Source organism: Salvelinus alpinus, chromosome 5 (assembly GCF_045679555.1).
Source record: "Salvelinus alpinus chromosome 5, SLU_Salpinus.1, whole genome shotgun sequence".
In the NCBI taxonomy this organism is placed as follows: Eukaryota; Metazoa; Chordata; class Actinopteri; order Salmoniformes; family Salmonidae; genus Salvelinus; species Salvelinus alpinus.
The window spans coordinates 93,508,210-93,531,516 of record NC_092090.1 but is presented as its reverse complement, the minus strand read 5'-3'; positions in this window follow the sequence as shown (position 1 = coordinate 93,531,516).

The window sequence follows — 23,307 nt, the reverse complement described above, 5'->3', positions numbered from 1 at the left end:
TGCTATAGACGTCATGCTGAATTGAACATGCTATAGACGTCATGCTGAGTTGAATATCTTATAGACATCATGCTGAGTTGAACATGCTATAATATGTCATGCTGAGTTGAACATGCTATAGACGTCATGCTGAGTTGAACATGCTATAGACGTCATGCTGAGTTGAACATGCTATAGACGTCATGCTGAGTTGAACATGCTATAATACGTCATGCTGAGTTGAACATGCTATAGACGTCATGCTGAGTTGAACATGCTATAGACGTCATGCTGAGTTGAACATGCTATAATACGTCATGCTGAGTTGAACATGCTATAGACGTCATGTTGAATTGAACATGCTATAATACGTCATGCTGAGTTGAACATGCTATAATACGTCATGCTGAGTTGAACATGCTATAATACGTCATGCTGAGTTGAACATGCTATAGACGTCATGCTGAGTTGAACATGCTATAGACATCATGCTGAGTTGAACATGCTATAGACGTCATGCTGAGTTGAACATGCTATAATACGTCATGCTGAGTTGAACATGCTATAGACGTCATGCTGAGTTGAACATGCTATAGACGTCATGCTGAGTTGAACATGCTATAATACGTCATGCTGAGTTGAACATGCTATAGACGTCATGTTGAATTGAACATGCTATAATACGTCATGCTGAGTTGAACATGCTATAATACGTCATGCTGAGTTGAACATGCTATAATACGTCATGCTGAGTTGAACATGCTATAAGACGTCATGTTGAATTGAACATGCTATAATACGTCATGCTGAGTTGAACATGCTATAGACGTCATGCTGAGTTGAACATGCTATAATACGTCATGCTGAGTTGAACATGCTATAGACATCATGCTGAGTTGAACATGCTATAGACGTCATGCTGAGTTGAACATGCTATAGACGTCATGTTGAATTGAACATGCTATAATACGTCATGCTGAGTTGAACATGCTATAATACGTTGTGCTGAGTTGAACATGCTATAGACGTCATGCTGAGTTGAACATGCTATAGACGTCATGCTGAGTTGAACATGCTATAGACGTCATGCTGAGTTGAACATGCTATAATACGTCATGCTGACTTGAACATGCTATAAGACGTCATGTTGAATTGAACATGCTATAATACGTCATGCTGAGTTGAACATGCTATAGACGTCATGCTGAGTTGAACATGCTATAGACGTCATGCTGAGTTGAACATGCTATAGACATCATGCTTAGTTGAACATGCTATAGACGTCATGCTGAAATGAACATGCTATAATACGTCATGCTGAGTTGAACATGCTATAATACGTCATGCTGTGCTCTAACATCCCAGGCTGCTGCAGTTTTCACTCCAAGCCCGTCAAAGATTAGACAGAATAAGATGCAATGCAACACAAAATGAGAGATACCTGTACCGTTCTAGCTGAGTCTCTTATGGCCTTATGGTCCAAAGCACATGACTGTGTGCTGTCTGAACAGTCAGGTGATGCTGCATAGGAAACAATGGTTAACCAACACAGTCAAATGACATGAATTTCTTCATTTTCCTCTGGACCATGGATGACGGTTATTTCCATCAATGATATTTAAAAGTTTTTTTTTGTAGGAGGGGGCAATAGAGGATGTCCTAGGAAGACAATAATGGTTACACTGATTGAATAGAAGTTGGAGAATGCTGTAATTGTCACGTTCTGACCTTTTTATGTCTTTGTGTTAGGTTGGTCAGGGCGTGAGATGGGGTGGGTAGTCTATGTTCTTCATTCTATGTTATTGTATTTCTGTGTTTGGCCTGGTATGGTTCTCAATCAGAGGCAGCTGTCGATCATTGTCTCTGATTGAGAATCATACTTAGGTAGCCTGTTTTCCCCATTTTGGTTGTGGGTGTTTATTTTCTGTGTAGTGTCTGTTCACCTTGCAGAACTGTTTCGTTTTCTCCTCGTTGTTATTTTGTGTAGTGTTCAGTTTTCATTTAAATTATGACGAACACTTACCACGCTGCATTTTGGTCCTCTTCTCCTTCACCAGACGAGAATCGTTACAGTAATGTATTGAACCATGTGCCTGGTGGTGCATGTTGCTGTTTCGGCTGACCTGACGGGTCCTGTCTGAGAGAGCCTGTTTCCAGGGCCATCCCCTGAGAGCTGGGAGTGTGAAATGGAATTCCCCTGTGGGAGAAATGAGAGCAGCAGGACAGATCCAGAGACACACCGCCGAGCATGGCATTGACTCATTTGGCCCTCTTTCATGGTACATTTCAGAGGCACTCATTTGTCAGGGAAAGAGGACAGAAAAATATTTCTATGCCTAAAGGTGATACCAGGAAAGACGAGTGTCTATTCAGACTCTCTGGCATCAGCCCTCGATGGTGCCAATGTGAGATGGAATTACAAAGCGCACACGGAGCGCCACCACTGCTTTCCGTGATGCTTGGTTACATTATTCAGGACTGACAACCCATTGGTGTTCTTCAGACATCCTCACGATCACACTGGTGCAATTCCAGCCTATGGCAGTTCAGTTACAATGTTTGGACCATTTGAGACCCAGCGTGTAAAAATCAAGACACTTTCAAATTATCAGTTGAAGACATTTGAAAAGTTTTAAACTCTTCCACCCGTTGATATTAGAGTATATGATGCTGACTTCATATCCTCAAACATGTTCTTGTTTCATAAGACGATAAAAATATGTTTCAACTAACCTGAATATGTCTGTCCTTCTTCTCAAACGTGTAGTGGGTGTTCTCCAAAACATTAACATTCCTGATGTATTTTGCAGTGGGCGATAACCATATGTTAACATATTAATTTTATGCTTAAGGGAACTGGCACCATCAAAGACACCATCAAATATAACATGCTGGGTGAGACACATTGTTTTCATGCCTACAACTCACGTCAAACTTCATCAAATAGCTATTTTAAGTTCATGGAGCTCAAGGTTTTACCTTCCTTTCACTCTATAGTGTACTTTTGAAATGGTTGAAAACATCTAGCTTAGGGTTGTCACTTATCTCATAGATGTGCTTTGTTTTTGTCAGTGCTCTGAAGTTCAAGCAGGGAAACTGTCTTGCCAGCAGGCTTCAGGCAAGGACAAATGGAATATTTTGGTGTGCTGTGGGCTTGAGGTCCTCTGTGTGTGCGTGTGTGTGTGTGTGTGTGTGTGTGTGTGTGTGTGTGTGTGTGTGTGTGTGTGTGTGTGTGTGTGTGTGTGTGTGTGTGTGTGTGTGTGTGTGTGTGTGTGTGTGTGTGTGTGTGTGTGTGTGTGTGTGTGCGTGCGTGCGTGCGTGCGTGCGTGAGTGTGTGCCAGATTCATGTTTTCCACAGTGAACCTATTAACTTTCTCACAATGACCTTGAAATTGGTGTGAGAAATTGATTAATATGTAAAACCATTGAGAAAACCCTGCTGTGTTCGAATCACCACAACTACTCTGTATTCTCAGTGGTTGTATAGCCCAAAGCTGAATGGATCGGTCCTAACTTAACCTCTCATTTAGAACGCTTTCAATTCATCATGTGTGCACTCACAGGAAACATAGAAATTCTTTATGTAGACATACACTCTCTACACTACAGAGTAGTTATCCCATACGCACAATGCTGAAGAAATCAGTGAGTAAAACACACACCCTAGTCTGCGTCCCATTGAGAGAACAGGGTGCCATTTAGGACGCAACTCTGGAAAAGGCTATTGATCAGGAGAAAGTGGTCTGTTTCCCTGACAGGATTATTACAGGCTGCATTACCTCTCCCACATGACTAGGTCCAGGAAATGGTCAATAATAGAACCCTCAGTCAGACACACTCACTTTATTACCCCTCAGTCGAGCACTCGCTTCATCACCAGACACAACAGTCTCAATCAGCAAGGTGACGCTGTTCAACATTCACGACAGAGCGGAGAACGCCAAAAGGAGGCCATCTTTTAAACACGACAGCATGGAGGATAGAGTTTTAGGTTACATTTGCCCCTAAACTTTTTTTCTAAATTGGACCCATTAGAGATACATGAATTGTCTGAGATGAAGGGTTGTTGTGGAGTAGAAATGTAGTCCACACTGACAGGCTGGATATGTTGTTTTGTTGGAAGTGGCTCTTCTATCAAACACATTCAATCACGTCTTGAGCTATAAAACTCAGTTTGTTCTTCTGAGAGACTGATGGTTATGATGACCGACATGATAGAACATTACCATACACATGGGATCTTGAGCCCTGAAACTATTAAACATTAGTTCACGGTTTCACCTAGACCAGGGTTATCCAACCCTTTTCCTAGGGAGCTAGGGGTTGGAGTGAAAGCCTATGGGAGGGTAGCTCTACAGGAACAGGGTTGGAGAGCCCTGGCCTAAACTGTCCAAATTGCTAGAATACATCAGCCAAAAAAATTACCACGAAAAGACCACCACTAATTTTGGCCTGTAGACAAAACTGCAAAAACGCAATTCAGATACTGTAAGATTCAGTAGGAAGCTAATCCTCTGTCAATTGTCATCTAAAGCTGGGGATCATTTAGACCCAGTCAAATATCTACTGCAGCTGGCAAAACACACAACAGCTCCAGAACACTAGAGAATATCAGTGTCAACTGGACAAATTGAGCCCGATGGCAAAAGTGGAGGATGGGTGGACAAGAGAAGAAACAGATTGAGGGCAGGCAAAAAGAACAAGAGAATCAGAACGGTGAGAGATGAAGAGATGGAGAGAGAAGCCGGCGATCCGCATCAAGCCCAGAAAGAATCAGTGTCCGTGGCACCGGGGATCTGGAGTGTCCAGGAACACTCAGCAGTGAAGAAACACATCCAGGTGATGAATTGAAAAGTTCACAAAGAATCAGTTCTAGTTGGAAATCAAGGAGGTGGGAAATTGGCAACAACATCAGGAAGGCAGAACCTCAGAGAAGATCCATTCATCATGAGGAGATAAAAGGTTAGATCCCAGGCAGCTTTCGGTGGCCAAAACCAGGCAGATTGCAAGGCTTCAACACCATGCTGTGGCCCAAATCTTTCGGAACAGTCTGCCCTGTGGGCAGGCACACATGACAACATTTGCTCTGTAATTATTAATAATAATTTCAATGTTTATTTTGACTTAATTTGTGAAGGGTATCTGCCCAGCACTTGAACATGACTGTGACACAATAATCTCCACTGGGGACTTCATTTCGAGAAGTTAATTAGAATAACTCATGTTGATTCTGTTTTGATTTGTTTTTAAAGAGTTATCTGAAAATGCCTCCAGGTTTAATTGTTCTTTTAGAATTTCTTATCAAATGAAGTAGAAAAGATATTGCAACTCTTCAGGTAATCAAAGTGGAGGTGACTATTGATGCTGTAGGATCTACATTCCACATGTTTTGAAGCATCATGAGTTTTGGATGACGTCACACCTCGAGTTCAATGTATCCAAAGTCTGGAATAGGTCGCCGTGTACACTTAGATATCGTTGTCTAGTGAATCAAAAAACGTAGTCCAGGGAAAAAGGTGGTTGGTTTATACGATAGCCCTGCAAAGATCCACATTCTGTTGTTTATCTCAAAAATGGCCTATCGGGCAGAGGCTGGAAGACAGGAAACACTAGTTTGGTATCGGCAACTGCCTCTTCCCCAGAAATTATTATTATTTCTCTGTCAATTTGATTGACAGCGAGTTGTCTGACCAGAATTAGATATTTGTTGTTGTTTTCCCTTTGGGCTCCTCGTTGATAATGGCTAAAAGTGTCTGCACATGCCCAGTCAGGTGAGACCTCTGTGACAATGGAAAAGACATTGCTTAGACTGACACCTGCTGGTTGAGGTAAATAAGCTGTCCTTATATGGACACAGAACTAGCAACTACAGTTGGTCTATAGAAGTAGAAACTAGTGGAGATTACTATTCTTCAGACGCGTAACAAAAAAAGGGTTGAGACATTCTGATGTATATTACATACAACCTGGAAGGATCTAAATGATACTACATACAACCATGGGTGTCTGGGCACAAGGACTGTGTTAATAAACTGTCAAATAAACCTGACATGACTGGACAGTTGGCATGACGACCACATAATGCAGGCTGTAGAAGATTTGCTGATATGCTAATAATGACAGTCAGTGATTGACAAGTCTAGGGGAGAGAGATATCTACGGATAGTTGTTTTCCCAGTTATTGTTTTGTTTCCCTCTGAGTTCCTGCTCATCCAGCAGGTGATGTCAACTCAGCTCACTGCAGGAGGAAGAGCAACATGTGATGTCAACTCAGCTCACTGCAGGAGGAAGAGCAACATGTGATGTCAACTCAGCTCACTGCAGGAGGAAGAGCAACAGGTGATGTCAACTCAGCTCACTGCAGGAGAAAGAGCAACAGGTGATGTCAACTCAGCTCACTGCAGGATGAGGAGCAACAGGTGATGCCAACACAGCTCACTGCAGGAGGAAGAGCAACAGGTGATGTCAACACAGCTCACTGCAGGAGGAAGAGCAACAGGTGATGTGAAAACAGCTAACTGCAGGAGGAAGAGCAACAGGTGATGCCAACTCAGCTCACTGCAGGAGGAAGAGCAACAGGTGATGTCAACACAGCTCACTGCAGGAGGAAGAGCAACAGGTGATGTCAACTCAGCTCACTGAAGGAGAAAGAACAACAGGTGATGTCAACTCAGCTCACTGCAGGAGGAGGAGCAACAGGTGATGTCAACTCAGCTCACTGCAGGAGGAAGAGCAACAGGTGATGTCAACTCAGCTCACTGCAGGAGGAAGAGCAACAGGTGATGCCAACACAGCTCACTGCAGGAGGAAGAGCAACAGGTGATGTCAACACAGCTCACTGCAGGAGGAAGAGCAACAGGTGATGTGAACACAGCTAACTGCAGGAGGAAGAGCAACAGGTGATGCCAACTCAGCTCAATGCAGGAGGAAGAGCAACAGGTGATGTCAACACAGCTCACTGCAGGAGGAAGAGCAACAGGTGATGTCAACTCAGCTCACTGCAGGAGGAAGAGCAACAGGTGATGCCAACACAGCTCACTGCAGGAGGAAGAGCAACAGGTGATGTCAACACAGCTCACTGCAGGAGGAAGAGCAACAGGTGATGTGAACACAGCTAACTGCAGGAGGAAGAGCAACAGATGATGCCAACTCAGCTCAATGCAGGAGGAAGAGCAACAGGTGATGTCAACACAGCTCACTGCAGGAGGAAGAGCAACAGGTGATGTCAACTCAGCTCACTGCAGGAGGAAGAGCAACAGGTGATGTCAAACCAGCTCACTGCAGGATCTGAGGAAGAGCAACAGGTCATGTCAACACAGCTAACTACAGGAGGAAGAGCAACAGGTGATGCCAACTCAGCTCACTGCAGGAGGAAGAGCAACAGGTGATGTCAACACAGCTCACTGCAGGAGGAAGAGCAACAGGTGATGTCAACACAGCTAACTGCAGGAGGAAGAGCAACAGGTGATGCCAACTCAGCTCACTGCAGGAGGAAGAGCAACAGGTGATGTCAACACAGCTCACTGCAGGAGGAAGAGCAACAGGTGATGTCAACTCAGCTCACTGCAGGAGGAAGAGCAACAGGTGATGTCAACCCAGCTCACTGCAGGAGGAAGAGCAACAGGTGATGTCAACACAGCTAACTGCAGGAGAAAGAACAACAGGTGATGCCAACTCAGCTCACTGCAGGAGGAAGAGCAACAGGTGATGTCAACACAGCTCACTGCAGGAGGAAGAGCAACAGGTGATGTCAGCTCACTGCCCACTGTTCCAGACGTCGCTGCGTGCTCCCTACTATTCCCAGAGGTTTCACATCAAGTTCTTAAATTATTTTGTTTCTCCTTACCAGTCAGTGATTAGGGAGTACCATGGCAGTAAATGGTTTCTTAGCACAGAGAAATGCTCTACGTCCCAAATGGCACCCTATTCCCTATTTACAGTAGTGCACTATATAGGGAATAGTTCCATTTGTGATGCAGCCTTGGTCTTGGCTAAGAGTGAGCAGGTGAAGTATAAGATAACAGGAAACATACCGGATAGTGATGGAGTCCTTTTCCTGGAACCATATTGGATTGTGATGGAGTAATTTTCCTGGAACCATACTGGATTGTGATGGAGTCCTTTTCCTGGAACCATACTGGATAGTGATGGAGTCATTTTTCTGGAACCATACTGGATAGTGATGGAGTCGTTTTCCTGGAACCATACTGGATAGTGATGGAGTCATTTTCCTGGAACCATATCGGATAGTGATGGAGTCATTTTTCTGGAACCATACTAGATAGTGATGGAGTCATTCTTCTGGAACCATATCGGATTGTGATGGAGTCATTTTTCTGGAACCATATTGGATAGTGATGGAGTCATTTTTCTGGAACCATATCGGATAGTGATGGAGTCATTTTTCTGGAACCATTTTGGATTGTGATGGAGTCATTTTCCTGGAACCATATTGGATTGTGATGGAGTCATTTTCCTGGAACCATATCGGATAGTGATGGAGTCATTTTCCTGGAACCATACTGGATAGTGATGGAGTCATTTTCCTGGAACCATACTAGATAGTGATGGAGTCATTTTCCTGGAACCATACTGGATAGTGATGGAGTCATTTTCCTGGAACCATACTGGATAGTGATGGAGTCATTTTCCTGGAACCATACTAGATAGTGATGGAGTCATTTTCCTGGAACCATACTAGATAGTGATGGAGTCATTTTCCTGGAACCATATTGGATTGTGATGGAGTCATTTTCCTGGAACCATATTGGATTGTGATGGAGTCATTTTCCTGGAACCATATTGGATTGTGATGGAGTCATTTTTCTGGAACCATATTGGATTGTGATGGAGTCATTTTCCTGGAACCATTTTGGATAGTGCATTAAGTAATGATGACAATAAAGTGAAATGTGATGCGTTCAATGCATATACACTGTTTAACATGCAATTGCGTGTGTGTGTGTGTGTTTGTACGTGCATGCCTGTCTATGTATGTGTGTGTGTGCACATTCGTGTCTGCGTGTTATTATGTACATATCTGTGTACGTCAAATTCTCTTCCGACTTCCGCGTATTGCCAAAGTAGTGAGCGGTAATTATCCCAGTTAACGTTCTGATGAACCCCTCTAATGACCAGATCAATGTGCTACAAGGATCTAAGTTAGAATCATACGCTGGGTATTCATTATGAATGACAGAGACTCCAGCATATATCCCACATGGCACCCTACTCCCTTCATAGTGCACTATTTTTGACCAGAGCCCTATGGATTATAGTACACTAAATAGGGAATAGGGTGCCATTCGGGATGCAAACACTTTCCTCTGACTACAAAGGAGAAACGCGGAGAAGAGGATTGTTTCTGCCCCATGCTTGGTTAAGTCATAATGCCAACCCCATGTCTCCTACTAATTCATCTTCCAAGGGTGCGTCAGTGCCAAGAGCAGTACTAGCAAGACATGGCAGTAAATGCATCATAAAATCATTACCCTCGGAAGTCTGGCAATTAAATTGTCTGAGTGGAGCCGAATGGCAAGCAAGATGGCATCGGGAAAACACCTTGGGACATGGACCACCTTCCGGTGCCTTCTGAAGGTGAGGATATGCAAATTAACACTCAAATTTAATGGGAATTAACACAGGAAGGGAGGACAGATAGGGACACTGGAGTGAGAAATGGAAACGAGGCAGCGACCGGCCCCGCTACATGGCCGTCGTTCATGCTCTGCTTATGAACATCAGCCAGACTGACAAACGCAGGAAACCGTGAGGAAATTTATCACACTGAAAGTGACAAGAGAAGTGTGTATGTGAAAAGGGTGTAAATGAGGTGAAGTGAGGTGGTTCAGAGGCATTCTGCTGTACAGCTGGATATCACATTACACCACATAAGGCAGCCTGGTCTCATAGACTGGACTTAACATAGTAAACTTAAATCCGAGACACTCAATTAGTACAATTTGTTACGTTTGATATGGTTGCATAAGACAGATGGTTATCTAAGACAAAAATTAAAGTAGGGTGGTTGTTCGAGGTGGATGGGTGGGCGTATAACGTGAACATCTAGTAACCTGAAGGCAGCGAGTTCGAATCTCATCACGGACAAATGTAGCATTTTAGCAAATTAGCCATTTTTCAACTACTTACTACTTTTTGGCTGCTTTGCAACAACTTAGCATGTTAGCTAACCCTTCCCCTAACCCTAACTTTAAGCCTTTTAGCTAACCCTTCCCCTAACCTTAACCCTTTAACTTCACTAGGGTAGGGGGCAGCATTCGGAATTTTGGATGAAAAGCGTGCCCAAATTAAACTGCCTGCTACTCAGCCATAAAAGCTAGAATATGCATGTAATTAGTAGATTTGGATAGAAAACACTCTGAAGTTTCTACGACTGTTTACATGATGTCTGTGAGTATAACAGAACTCATATGGCAGGCAAAATCCTGAGAAAAAATCCAACCAGGAAGTGGAAAATCTGAGGTTTGTAGGTTTTCAAGTCATTGCCTATCGAATATACAGTGTCTATGGGGTCATATTGCACTTCCTAAGGCTTTCACTAGATGTCAATGGTCTTTAGAACCTTGTTTGATGCCTCTACTGTGAAGGAGGGGGGAATGGGAGCTGAATGAGTCAGAGGTCTGCCAGAGTGGCATGAGCTGACCAAGCGCGTTCACGTGAGAGTTAGCTTGCGCTCCATTGCATTTCTACAGACAAAGGAATTCTCCGGTTGGAACATTATTGAAGATTTATGATAAAAACAACCTAAAGATTGATTCTATGCTTCGTTTGACATGTTTCTACGAACTGTAAGACTTTTCATCTGAACTTTCGCCTGGACCTGCCCGCGCGTCATGATTTTGGATTGTGAACAAAATGCGCGAACAAAAAGGAGGTATTTGGACATAAATTATGGATTTTATCGAACAAATCAAACATTTATTGTGGAACTGGGATTCCTGGGAGGGCATTCTGATGAAGATCATCAAAAGGTAACTGAATATTTATAATGCTATTTCTGGCTTCTGTTGACTCCACAACATGGCGGATATATCTATGGCTTGGTTTTGTGTCTGAGCGCTGTACTCAGATTATTGCATGGTGTGCATTTTATGTTTTTTTAAATTTTTTATCTGACACAGCGGTTGCATTAAGGAGAAGTGGATCTAAAATTCCATGCATAACAGTTGTATCTTTTATCAATGTTTATTATGAGTATTTCTGTAAATTGATGTGGCTCTCTGCAAAATCACCGGATGTTTTGGAACTACTGAACATAATGTGTCAATGTATACTGAGATCTTTGGATATAAATATGAACTTTATCGAACAAAACATACATGTATTGTGTAACACGAAGTCCTATGAGTGTCATCTGATGAAGATCATCAAAGGTTAGTGATTAATTTTATCTCTATTTCTGCTTTTTGTGACTCCTCACTTTGGCTGGAAAAATGGCTGTGTTTTTCTGTGACTTGGCTCTGACCTAACATAATCGTTTGGTGTGCTTTCGTCGTAAAGCCTTTTTGAAATTGGACACTGTGGATTTACTGGATTAGTAGTGTATCTTTAAAATGGTGTAGAAAGTTGTATGTGCGTCCCACATACCCTAGTGAGGTTAACCAACTCCTAAACTTAACCCCAACCTTAACCCATAACCCTAACCCCTAGCCTAGCTAACGTTAGCCAGCTAGCTAATGTTAGCCATCTAGCTACCTCTAGCTATCGAAACATATAATACGTTTTGCAAATTTGTAACATATTTTATGTTTTTCAAATTCGTAACATATTGTATGTTTTGAAATTCCTAACATATCATACGAAATGTGTGATGGAGAACCACAAATGAAAACAGCATACTAAATGGAGGCTCTTGCGTTTTACGTACAGAGTAATACGAAATGCCCTGAGACCAGGTTGCATAAGAAGGTTAAGAAGTGTATACCATGAAAAGAGAGCGCAGTTATTCATCAGATGCAGACCTTGTGTGACAGAATGCTCTTCACAGTGAGTGAATTAATATAACTTTAGATATGAAATCAAATGCATTGCAATCTGGAGTCAATAAAACAAGCTTTGAACACCCACGATACACTCAAAGGCATTTTTTTTCACCTTTATTTAGCCAGGTAAGCTAGTTGAGAACAAGTTCTCATTTACAACTGTGACCTGGCCAAGATAAAGCAAAGCAGTGCGGCAGAAACAACAACACAGAGTTACACATGGAATAAACAAGGGTACAGTCAATAACACAATAGAAAAAAAATAAAGTATATATACAGCATATGGCATTTTTTTATTTATTTTTATTTCACCTTTATTTAACCAGGTAGGCTAGTTGAGAACAAGTTCTCATTTGCAACTGTGACCTGGCTAAGATAAAGCATAGCAGTGTGAACAGACAACAACACAGTTACACATGGAGTAAATAAACAATAAACAATAAACAAGTCAATAACATGGTAGAAAAAAAGAGAATCTATATACAATGTGTGCAAAAGGCATGAGGAGGTAGGCAATAAATCGAATAATTACAATTTAGCAGATTAACACTGGAGTGATAAATCATCAGATGATCATGTGTAAGTAGAGATACTGGTGTGCAAAAGAGCAGAAAAGTAAATAAATAAAAGCAGTATGGGGGGTGAGGTAGGTAAATTGGGTGGGCTATATACCGATGGACTATGTACAGCTGCAGCGATCGGTTAGCTGCTCGGATAGCAGATGTTTAAAGTTGTTGAGGGAGATAAAAGTCTCCAACTTCAGAGATTTTTGCAATTCGTTCCAGTCGCAGGCAGCAGAGAACTGGAAGGAAAGGCGTCCAAATGAGGTTTTGGCTTTAGGGATGACCGTTGAGACATACCTGCTGGAGCGCGTGCTACGGGTGGGTGTTGTTATCGTGACCAGTGAGCTGAGATAAGGCGGAGCTTTACCCAGCATAGACTTATAGATGACCTGGAGCCAGTGGGTCTGACGACGAATATGTAACGAGGGCCAGCCGACTAGAGCATACAGGTCGCAGTGGTGGGTGGTATAAGGTGCTTTGGTAACAAAACGTATGGCACTGTGATAGACTGCATCCAGTTTGCTGAGTAGAGTGTTGGAGGCTATTTTGTAAATGACATCGCCGAAGTCAAGGATCGGTAGGATAGTCAGTTGTACGAGGGTATGTTTGGCAGCATGAGTGAAGGAGGGTTTGTTGAGAAATAGGAAGCCGATTCTAGATTTAATTTGGATTGGAGATGCTTAATGTGAGTCTGGAAGGAGAGTTACAGTCTAACCAGACACCTAGGTATGTGTAGTTGTTGACATATTCTAAGGCAGAACCGTCCAGAGTAGTGATGCTAGTCGGGCAGGCGGGTGCAGGCTGCAATCGATTGAAGAGCATGCATTTAGTTTTACTAGCATTTAAGAGCAGTTGAAGGCCATGGAAGGTTGTGCGAACCTGCAGGTTCCAAGTGGAGGCAGAATCTACTGCTGATGTAAGACAATACAGTGAAGTAGGCTGTAAATAGCTGAGCCATTATTCCACATTTTAATTGTATGCCATCATAATTAGCGTGGATGAAATTTGGAGAACCAAACTATAGACTTCTGTAGGGCTGAACATGCCAAATTGATGTATGCATTTTAGAACATTTTAACTACAGTTGAAGTCAAAAGTTTACACACACCTTAGCCTTCGCATTTAAACTCAGCTTTTCACAATTCCTGACATTTAGTCCGAGTAAAAATGTCCTGTTTAAGGTCTGTTAGGATCACCACTTTATTTTAAGAATGTGAAATGTCAGAAAAATAGAGAATTATTTCAGCTTTTCTTTCTTTCTTCTCATTCCCAGTGGGTCAGAAGTTTACCTAGACTCAATTAGTATTTAGTAGCATTGCCTTTAAATTGTTTAACTTGGGTCAAATGTTTCGGGTAGCCTTCCACAAGCTTCCCACACTAAGTTGGGTGAATTTTGGCCCATTCCTCCAGACAGAGCTGGTGTAACAAAGTCAGGTTTGTAATGCCTCCTTGCTCGCACACGCTTTTTCAGTTCTGCCCACAAATCTTCTATAGGATTGAGGTAAGAGCTTTGTGATGGCCACTCCAATTCCTTGACTTTGTTGTCCTTAAGTAATTTTGACACAACTTTGGAAGTATGCTTGGGGTCATTGTCCATTTGGAAGACCCATTTGCAACCAAGCTTAACTTCCTGACTGATGTCTTGAGATGTTGCTTCAATATATCCACATCATTTTCCATCCTCATGATGCCATCTATTTTGTGACGTGCACCAGTCCCCCCTGCAGCAAAGCACCCGCACAACATGATGCTGCCACCCCCGTGCTTCACGGTTGGGATGGTGTTCTTCGGGTTGCAAGCCTCCCCTTTTTCCTCCAAACATAACGATGGTCATTATGACCAAACAGTTCTATTTTTGTTTCATCAGACCAGAGGACATTTCTCCAAAAACTACGAACTTTGTCCCCATGTGCAGTTGCAATCCGTAGTCTGGCTATTTTATGGTGGTTTTGGAGCAGTGGCTTCTTCCTTGCTGAGCGGACTTTCAGGTTATGTTGATATAGGACTCATTTTACTGTGGATATAGATACTTTTGGGCCTGTTTCTTCCAGCATCTTCACAAGGTCCTTTGCTGTTGTTCTGGGATTGATTTGCACTTTTTGCACCAAAGTACATTCATCTCTAGGAGACAGAACGCGTCTCCTTCCTGAGCAGTATGACAGCTGCGTGGTCCCATGGTGTTTATACTTGCGTACTATTGTTTGTACAGATGAACGTGGTACCTTCAGGCGTTTGGAAATTGTTCCCAAGGATGAACCAGACTTGTGGAGGTCTACAACTTCATTTCTGAGGTCTTGGCTGATTTCTTTTGATTTTCCCATGATGTCAAGCAAAGAGGCACAGGTACATCTCCAATTGACTCAAATGATTTCAATTAGCCTATCAGAAGCTTCTAAAGCCATGACATTGTTTTCTGGAATTTTCCAAGCTGTTTAAAGGCACAGTCAACTTAGTGTATGTAAACTTCTGACCCACTGGATTTGTGATACAGTGAATTATAAGTGAAATAATCTGTCTGTAAACAGTTGTTGGAAAAATTACTTGTGTCAAAGTTACATGCACAAAGTTAACAAGAAATTTGTGGAGTGGTTGAAAAACGAGTTTTAACAACTCCAACGTAAGTTTATGTAAACTTCCGACTTCAACTGTATATGCCAGGGATTTTCTCAGCTTTATTTTTTATTTTTTTTATTTTACAATTTGCAAAGGGGGGTGAGTGTAACGGATGTGAAATGGCTAGCTAGTTAGCGGGTACGCGCTAATAGCATTTCAATTGGTTACGTCACTTGCTCTGAGACTTGAAGTAGGGTTTCCCCTTGCTCTGCAAGGGCCGTGGCTTTTGTGGAGCGATGGGTAACGACGCTTCGTGGGTGACTGTTGTTGATGTGTGCAGAGGGTCGATGGTCGGGGCGACTTTCCTGCAACTTTCTATTTACGAACTAAAAATACTTTCCTGCAACCCGCCTCACCCAATGTGGTACGGATCTCCTATTTTCATTTTTATTCCTTATAACTGGAACTTCCATCAGGAGCTAGCCAGCTAACTAGCTATTCGTCTTTGTTAGCCACGGCTAGCGGTCCTTGCCTTTTTTCCCGTCATCAGCCAGCCTTAGCTCGGACAACACCTGCCAGTCTGCACAGCGCGACATCAACCCAGAGCATATCGGACTGCTTCTCTCTACCATATCACCGGATTTCTGACATTCTGGATCACTACACCGGATCATTACTCCGGATCATCGCAGCTAGCTAGCTGCAAACGAATGGCTACTGTTAGCTAATGCCTCTGTCCGAAGCAAGCTCCAGCTAGCCTTGAGCAGGGCCCATATACCAGCTAATTCTAAGGCTACAACACCTCCTTTGTCAATTGGTCTGGACCCTTTATTGTCGACACGGAGCCCTACAGATCCATCACGACTGTACTACCGACGTGATCGCCTGATGTGGTCTCAACAGGCTATTCTGTTACGATGTCGCCGAAGAACCAGCTACTAGCCCCGGCCCGCTAGATATTCTGAACGCTGTGTCCCCTGCTCGCCCAGCATAGTAGTTACGACCGAACAGCACCCTGACTCACCTATTGCTGCTCTTTGACCCTATGATCACTCGGCTACACAGCTGATGCCCCCTGGACTGTTTCAATAACACGGTACCTCATTTTGTTTACCTGTCGGTCCCAGCCTCGGACTCAGGTCTTGTATGTACCTAACTGACCCGCTCTGCCCATTCATCACCATTTACCCGTTGTTGTCTTAGCTCTCCTGATCGACACCTGTGATTGCTTTATGCCTCTCTCGAAAATCAATATGCCTTGACTACTGCTGTCTTGGCTAGTGTTTACTGTTTTATTTCATTGTAGAGCCTTCAGTACCGCTTAAAATGCCTTAGATAGCTCTTTCGTCCCACCCCACACACATGCGGAGACTTCACCTGGCTTAACGTGTCCCTCCAGACACGAAACCTCTCTCATCATCACTCAATGCCTAGGTTTACCTCCACTGTACTCACATCCTACCATTCCCTTGTCTGTACATTATGCCTTGAATCTATTCTTCCGCGCCCAGAAATCTGCTCATTTTACTCTCTGTTCCGAACGCACTAGACAACCAGTTCTTATAGCCTTTAGCCGTACACTTATCCTACTCCTCCTCTGTTCCTCTGGTGATGTAGAGGTTAACAGCCCCTAGTTCCACTCCTATTCCCCAGGCTCTATCATTTGTTGACTTCTGTAACCGTAAAAGCCTTGGTTTCATGTATGTTAACATCAGAAGCCTCCTCCCTAAGTTTATTTTATTCACTGCTTTAGCACACACCGCCAATCCTGATGTCCTAGCCGTGTCTGAATCCTGGCTTAGGAAGGCCACCAAAAATTCTGAAATATCCATCCCCAACTACAACATTTTACGCCAAGATAGAACTGCAAAAGGGGGTGAAGTTGCAATCTACGGCAGAGATAGCCTGCAGAGTTCTGTCATGCTATCCAGGTCTTTGCCCAAACAGTTTGAGCTTCTACTTTAAAAAATCCACCTTTCCAGAAATAAGTCTCTCAATTTTGCCGCTTGATGTAGACCCCCAACTGTGCCTTGCACACCATATGTGAATTAATTGCCCCCCATTTATCTTCAGAGTTTGTACTGTTAGGTGACCTAAACTGGGATATGCTTAACACCCCGGCCATCCTACAATCTAAGCTAGATGCCCTCAATCTCACACAAAATATCATGGAACCTACCAGGTACAACCCTAAATCTGTAAACATGGGCACCCTCATAGATATCATCCTGACCAACCTTCCCTCCAAATACACCTCTGCTGCCTTCAACCAGGATCTCAGCGATCACTGCCTCATTGCCTGAATCCGTAATGGGTCCGCGGTCAAACGACCACCCCTCATCATTTACATTTACATTTAAGTCATTTAGCAGACGCTCTTATCCAGAGCGACTTACAAATGCTCCCTGAAACACTTCGGCGAGCAGGATATTGACCTCATTCCGTCAGTAGAGGATGCCTGGTTATTCTTTAAAAGTGCTTTCCTCACAATCTTAATTCATTAAATAAGCATGCCCCATTCAATTTTTTTTTTTAAACTAAGAACAGATGTAGCCCTTGGTTCACTCCAGACCTGACTACGCTTGACCAGTACAAAAACATCCTGAGGTGTTCTGCATTAGCATCGAATAGCCCCCGCGATATGTTACTTTTCAGGGAAGTTAGGAACCAATATACACAGGCAGTTAATAAGAAAGCAAAGGAAAGCTTTTAAAAAACAGAAATGTGCATCCTGTAGCTCAAACTCCCAAAAGTTCTGGGACACTGTAAAGTCCATGGAGAATAAGAGCACCTCCTCCCAGCTGCCCACTGCACTGAGGCTAGGAAACACTGTCACCACCGATACATCTACGATAATCGAGAATTTCAATAAGCATTTTTCTACGGCTGGCCATCCTTTCCACCTGGCTACCCCTACCCCGGTCAACAGCCCTGCACCCCCCACAGCAACTTGCCCAAGCCTCCCCCATTTCTCCTTCACCCAAATCCAGATAACTGATGTTCTGAAAGAGCTGAAAAATCTGGACCCGTACAAATCAGCTGTGCTAGACAATCTGGACCCTCTTTCTAAAATTATCCGCCGAAATTGTTGCAACCCCTATTACTAGCCTGTTCAACCTCTCTTTCGTATTGTCTGAGATTCCCAAAGATTGGAAAGCTGCCACAGTCATCCACCTATTCAAAGGGGGAGACACTCTAGACCCAAACTGCTACAGACCTATATCTATCCTACCCTGCCTTTATAAAGTCTTCGAAAGCCAAGTTAACAAACAGATCACCGACCATTTCCAATCCCACCATACCTTCTCCACTATGCAATCTGGTGTCCGAGCTGGTCATGTGTGCACCTCAGCCACGCTCAAGGTTCTAAACGATATCATAGCCTCCATCGATAAAAGACAATACTGTGCAGCCGTATTCATTGACCTGGCCAAGGCTTTCGACTCTTTCAATCACCGCATTCTTATCGGCAGACTCAACAGCCTTGGTTTCTCAAATGACTGCCTCGCCTGGTTCACCAACTACTTCTCAGATAGAGTTTAGTGTGTCAAATCGGAGGGCCTGTTGTCCGGACCTCCGGCAGTCTATATGGGGGTGCCAGAGGGTTCAATTCTTGGGCTGACTCTTTTCTCTGTATACATCAATGATGTCGCTCTTGCTGCTGGTGATTCTTTGATCCACCTCAACGCAGACAACACCATTCTGTATACTTCTGGCCCTTCTTTGGACACTGTGGCCTCCAACTGCTCTTAAATGTAAGAAAAACTAAATGCATGTTCTTTAACCGATCACTGCCCGCACCCGCCCGCCCGACTAGCATCACTACTCTGGACGGTTCTGACTTAGAATATGTGGACAACTACAAATACCTAGGTGTCTGGTTAGACTGTAAACTCTCCTTCCAGTCTCACATTAAGCATCTACAATCCAAAATTAAATCTAGAAGCGGCTTCCTTTTTCGCAACAAAGCATCCTTCACTCATGCTGCCAAACATACCCTCGTAAAACTGACCATACTACCAATCCTTGACTTCGGCGATGTAATTTACAAAATAGCCTCCAACACTCTACTCAGCAAACTGGATGCAGTCTATCACAGTGCCATCTGTTTTGTCACCAAAGCCCCATATACTACCCACCACTGTTACCTGTATGCTCTCATTGGCTGGCCCTCACTTCATATTCGTCGCCAAACCCACTGGCTCCAGGTCATCTATAAGTTTCTGCTAGGTACAGCCCCACCCTATCTCAGCTCACTGGACACCATAGCAGCACCCACCCGTAGCATGCGCTCCAGCAGGTATGTTTCACTGGTCACCCCCAAAGCCAACTCCTCCTTTGGCCGCATTTCCTTCCAGTTCTTGCTGCCAATGACTGGAACAAATTGAAAAAAATCACTGAAGCTGGAGACTTCTATCTCCCTCACTAACTTCAATCATCAGCTGTCAGAGCAGCTTACCGATCATTGCACCTGTACACAGCCCATCTGTAAATAGCCCACCCAACAACCTCATCCCCATATTGTTATGAATTTCCTTTACACACCAGTATCTCTACTTGCACGTTCATCATCTACACATCTATCACTCCAGTTTTTAATTGCTAAATTGTAATTATTTCACCTATTATTGCTTTACCTCCTTAATCTTACTACATTTTCACACACTGTATATAGACTTTTCTTTTGTGTTATTGACTGTACATTTGTTTATTCCATGTGTAACTCTGTGTTGTTGTTTGTGTCACACTGCTTTGCTCTATCTTGGCAAGGTCGCAGTTGTAAATGAGAACTTGTTCTCAACTGGCCTACCTGGTTAAATAAATGTGAAATATATATTTATTTTAAATAAATCTCAGTGCTAGAAGCGTCACCACTGACACCCTGTTTAGAATCCAGGCTGTTTCACAACCAGCCGTGATTGTGAGTCCCACTGGGTACTGGTTTTATTTAATTGTATTAATTTAACCTTTATTTAACTAAGCAAGTCAGTTAAAAACAAATTCTTATTCACAATGACGGCCTAACCCGGACGACGCTGGGCCAATTGTGCGCCACCCTATGGGAATCCCAATTACAGCCGTATGTGATACAGCCTGGAATTGACCTAGGGACACACAGTAGTGACACCTCTTGCACTGAGATGCAGTGCCTAAGACCGCTGTGATACAGCCTGGATTCGAACCAGGGTCTGTAGTGACGCCTCTTGCACTGAGATGCAGTGCCTAAGACCGCTGTGATACAGCCTGGATTCGAACCAGGGTCTGTAGTGACGCCTCTTGCACTGAGATGCAGTGCCTTAGACCGCTGTGATACAGCCTGGATTCAAACCAGGGTCTGTAGTGACGCCTCTTGCACTGAGATGTAGTGCCTAAGACCGCTGCGCCACCCGGGAGCTAAATTGTGTTCTGATTGCGTAACTGTAACAAATCAGATTACTTCTAAATAGATACGAATCATAGTCATCACATTTTTTAGTAATATTTCTAAAATGATTATTTGATGACATGTCTAATGGTAAATGTTATTCACAATATACATAGCATATTTGCTTGGTCTCTTAATGTGCATCTCTGAGCTAAGTTTAACTCAATCATTTAATGCTAGGACATTGATTTCAAGATATTAGCTCCTTGTCCCTCAGTCTCTAAATAATTGCATAATGGTAAACCAAGACACGTGCATCTTATAGTATTCCGAGTCGTGATGCAAGGCCCGCAACCTTGGCTATACCAGGTGGATACGATTATAGGACTATAGCATTCACATGGTAATGGGGTCAGATGGTACAGTGCCTTACAAAAGTATTCACCCCCTTGGTGTTTTTCCTATTTTGTTGCATTACAACCAGTAATTAAAATTTATTTTTATTTGGATTGCATGTAATGGACATACACAAAATAGTCCAAATTGGTGAAGTGAAATTAATAAAATAACTTGGTTCAACAACAAAAGAATTACATTTAAAAAATGGAAAAGTGGTGCGTGCATATGTATTCACCCCTTTTGCTATGAAGCCCCTAAATAAGATCTGGTGCAAACAATTACCTTCAGAAGTCACATAAATAGTTAAATAAAGTCTACCTGTGTGCAATCTAAGTGTCGCATGATCTGTCACATGATCTCAGTGTATATATACACCTGTTCTGAAAGGCCCCTGAGTCTTCAACACCACTAACCAAGGGGCACCACCAAGCAAGCGGCACTATGAAGACCAAGGAGCTCTCCAAACAGGTCAGGGACAAAGTTGTGGAGAAGTACAGATATGGGTTGGGTTCTAAAAAAATATCAGAAACTTTGAACATCCCACGGAGCACCATTAAATCCATTATTAAAAAATGGAAAGAATATGGCACCACAACAAACCTGCCAAGAGAGGACCGCCCACCAAAAATCATGGACCAGTCAAGGAGGGCATTAATCAGAGAGGCAACAAAGAGACCAAAGATAACCCTGAAGGAGCTGCAAATCTCCACAGCGGAGATTGGAGTATCTGTTCATAGGACCACTTTAAGCCTTACACTCCACAGAGCTGGGCTTTACGGAACAGTGGCCAGAAAAAAGCCAAAAGACTCCCCAAAAATATGGAAGAAGGTACTGTGGTTAGATGAGACTAAAATGGAGCTTTTTGGCCATCAAGGAAAATGCTATGTCTGGCACAAACCCAGCACCTCTCATCACCCCAAGAATACCATCCCCACAGTGAAGCATGGTGGTGGCAGCATCATGCTGTGGGGATGTTTTTCATCGGCAGGGACTGGGAAACTGGTCAGAATTGAAGGAATGATGGATGGTGCTAAATACAGGGAAATTCTTGAGGGAAGTCTTCCAGAGATTTGAGACTGGGACGGAGGTTCACCTTCCAGCCAGGACAATGACCCTAAGCATACTGCTAAAGCAACACTCAAGTGGTTTAAGGGGAAACAATTAAATGTCTTGGAATGGCCTAGTCAAAGCCCAGACCTCAATCCAATTGAGAATCTGTGGTATGACTTAAAGATTGCTGTACACCAGCGGAACCCATCCAACTTGAAGGAGCTGGAGCAGTTTTGCCTTGAAGAACGGATCAAAAATCCCAGTGGCTAGATGTGCCAAGCTTATAGAGACATACGCCAAGAGACTTACAGCTGTAATTGCTGCAAAAGGTGGGTGAATACTTTCCACTGTATATCATACTAGGGTCATAAACCCTCTACACTAATTCTCTGTCATCCTCAGACCAATTTAATTTTCTCTATTCAATAACTCCCATGAGGAAACTGATAGTGAATTAGTTACAGTAAGCAGTAAAACAGAAGATTTTGTATTTTAGACCTCCCTATGGCTCTTACAAAATAAGAATGTAAATGGAGAGATTAGTAAAGTAAAATCTACATTACATTTATACACTCTTTGAAGTTTCTCCAATCAACTTTTGTGTCTCGTCTTCCTTGTGCATTCATCCCATTTCCATATAAAGCAGCCCCTTGTGAAAAAACATCTATCTGTTCTAAACAGAATACACAGAGATAACAACTTTCTGCTCAATTAAAACCCACTCGCTGAAGAAGGAGATGATAACTTTGATCATTGTGGGGGGGGATTCAAAACCAGATCTGGCACTTAGAAGCCGACCCATTCCTTCTGTCCTTCTTCTGCCCCCCCCCACCCCCCACCCCCTCATCAGTCTGTCTGTCTTCATATCTTTTCCCCTCCTCTTCTCTTTTTCTGGGTCCCTTGTTTTGCTCCTCTTTGAAATGTGGCGGCTGGATGATGTGTGTGTGTGTCTAGGCATATGGCCATGGTGAGCCAAGATTCAGAGTCCTTTGGTGAGCGGCGTCTATCTGCCTTCCTCAGACGGCAGGCGGGCCACTGAGCTGACAGCGATTAGACCGCTCCCCTGCTGGTGGCAGACGGAATGAAGCGGCCTGATAACGACCCCTCCCCCCCACACTTCCCCCATCCTGCACCCACGCTCACCATGGGTGGTGAGTTTAGGGGGGCGCTCGCTCACAGAACGCACCGTTTCCTTTGAACCTTTTAAAGCCAGCCTGTTGGAGTATTCACAGCACGTGGAAAGGAAGCATTTGAACCCGTAGTGGGATTGTGAAATTCAAGCTGGAGAAGAGCTGAGACGGTCATGGCAGTGGTGAATAAATCAGAGCAGAGATAGAGGTAAAGAGAGTGGGGATCACGGGTGGATTAACAGTGGCTGTGGCTGACAGCGGCTTTG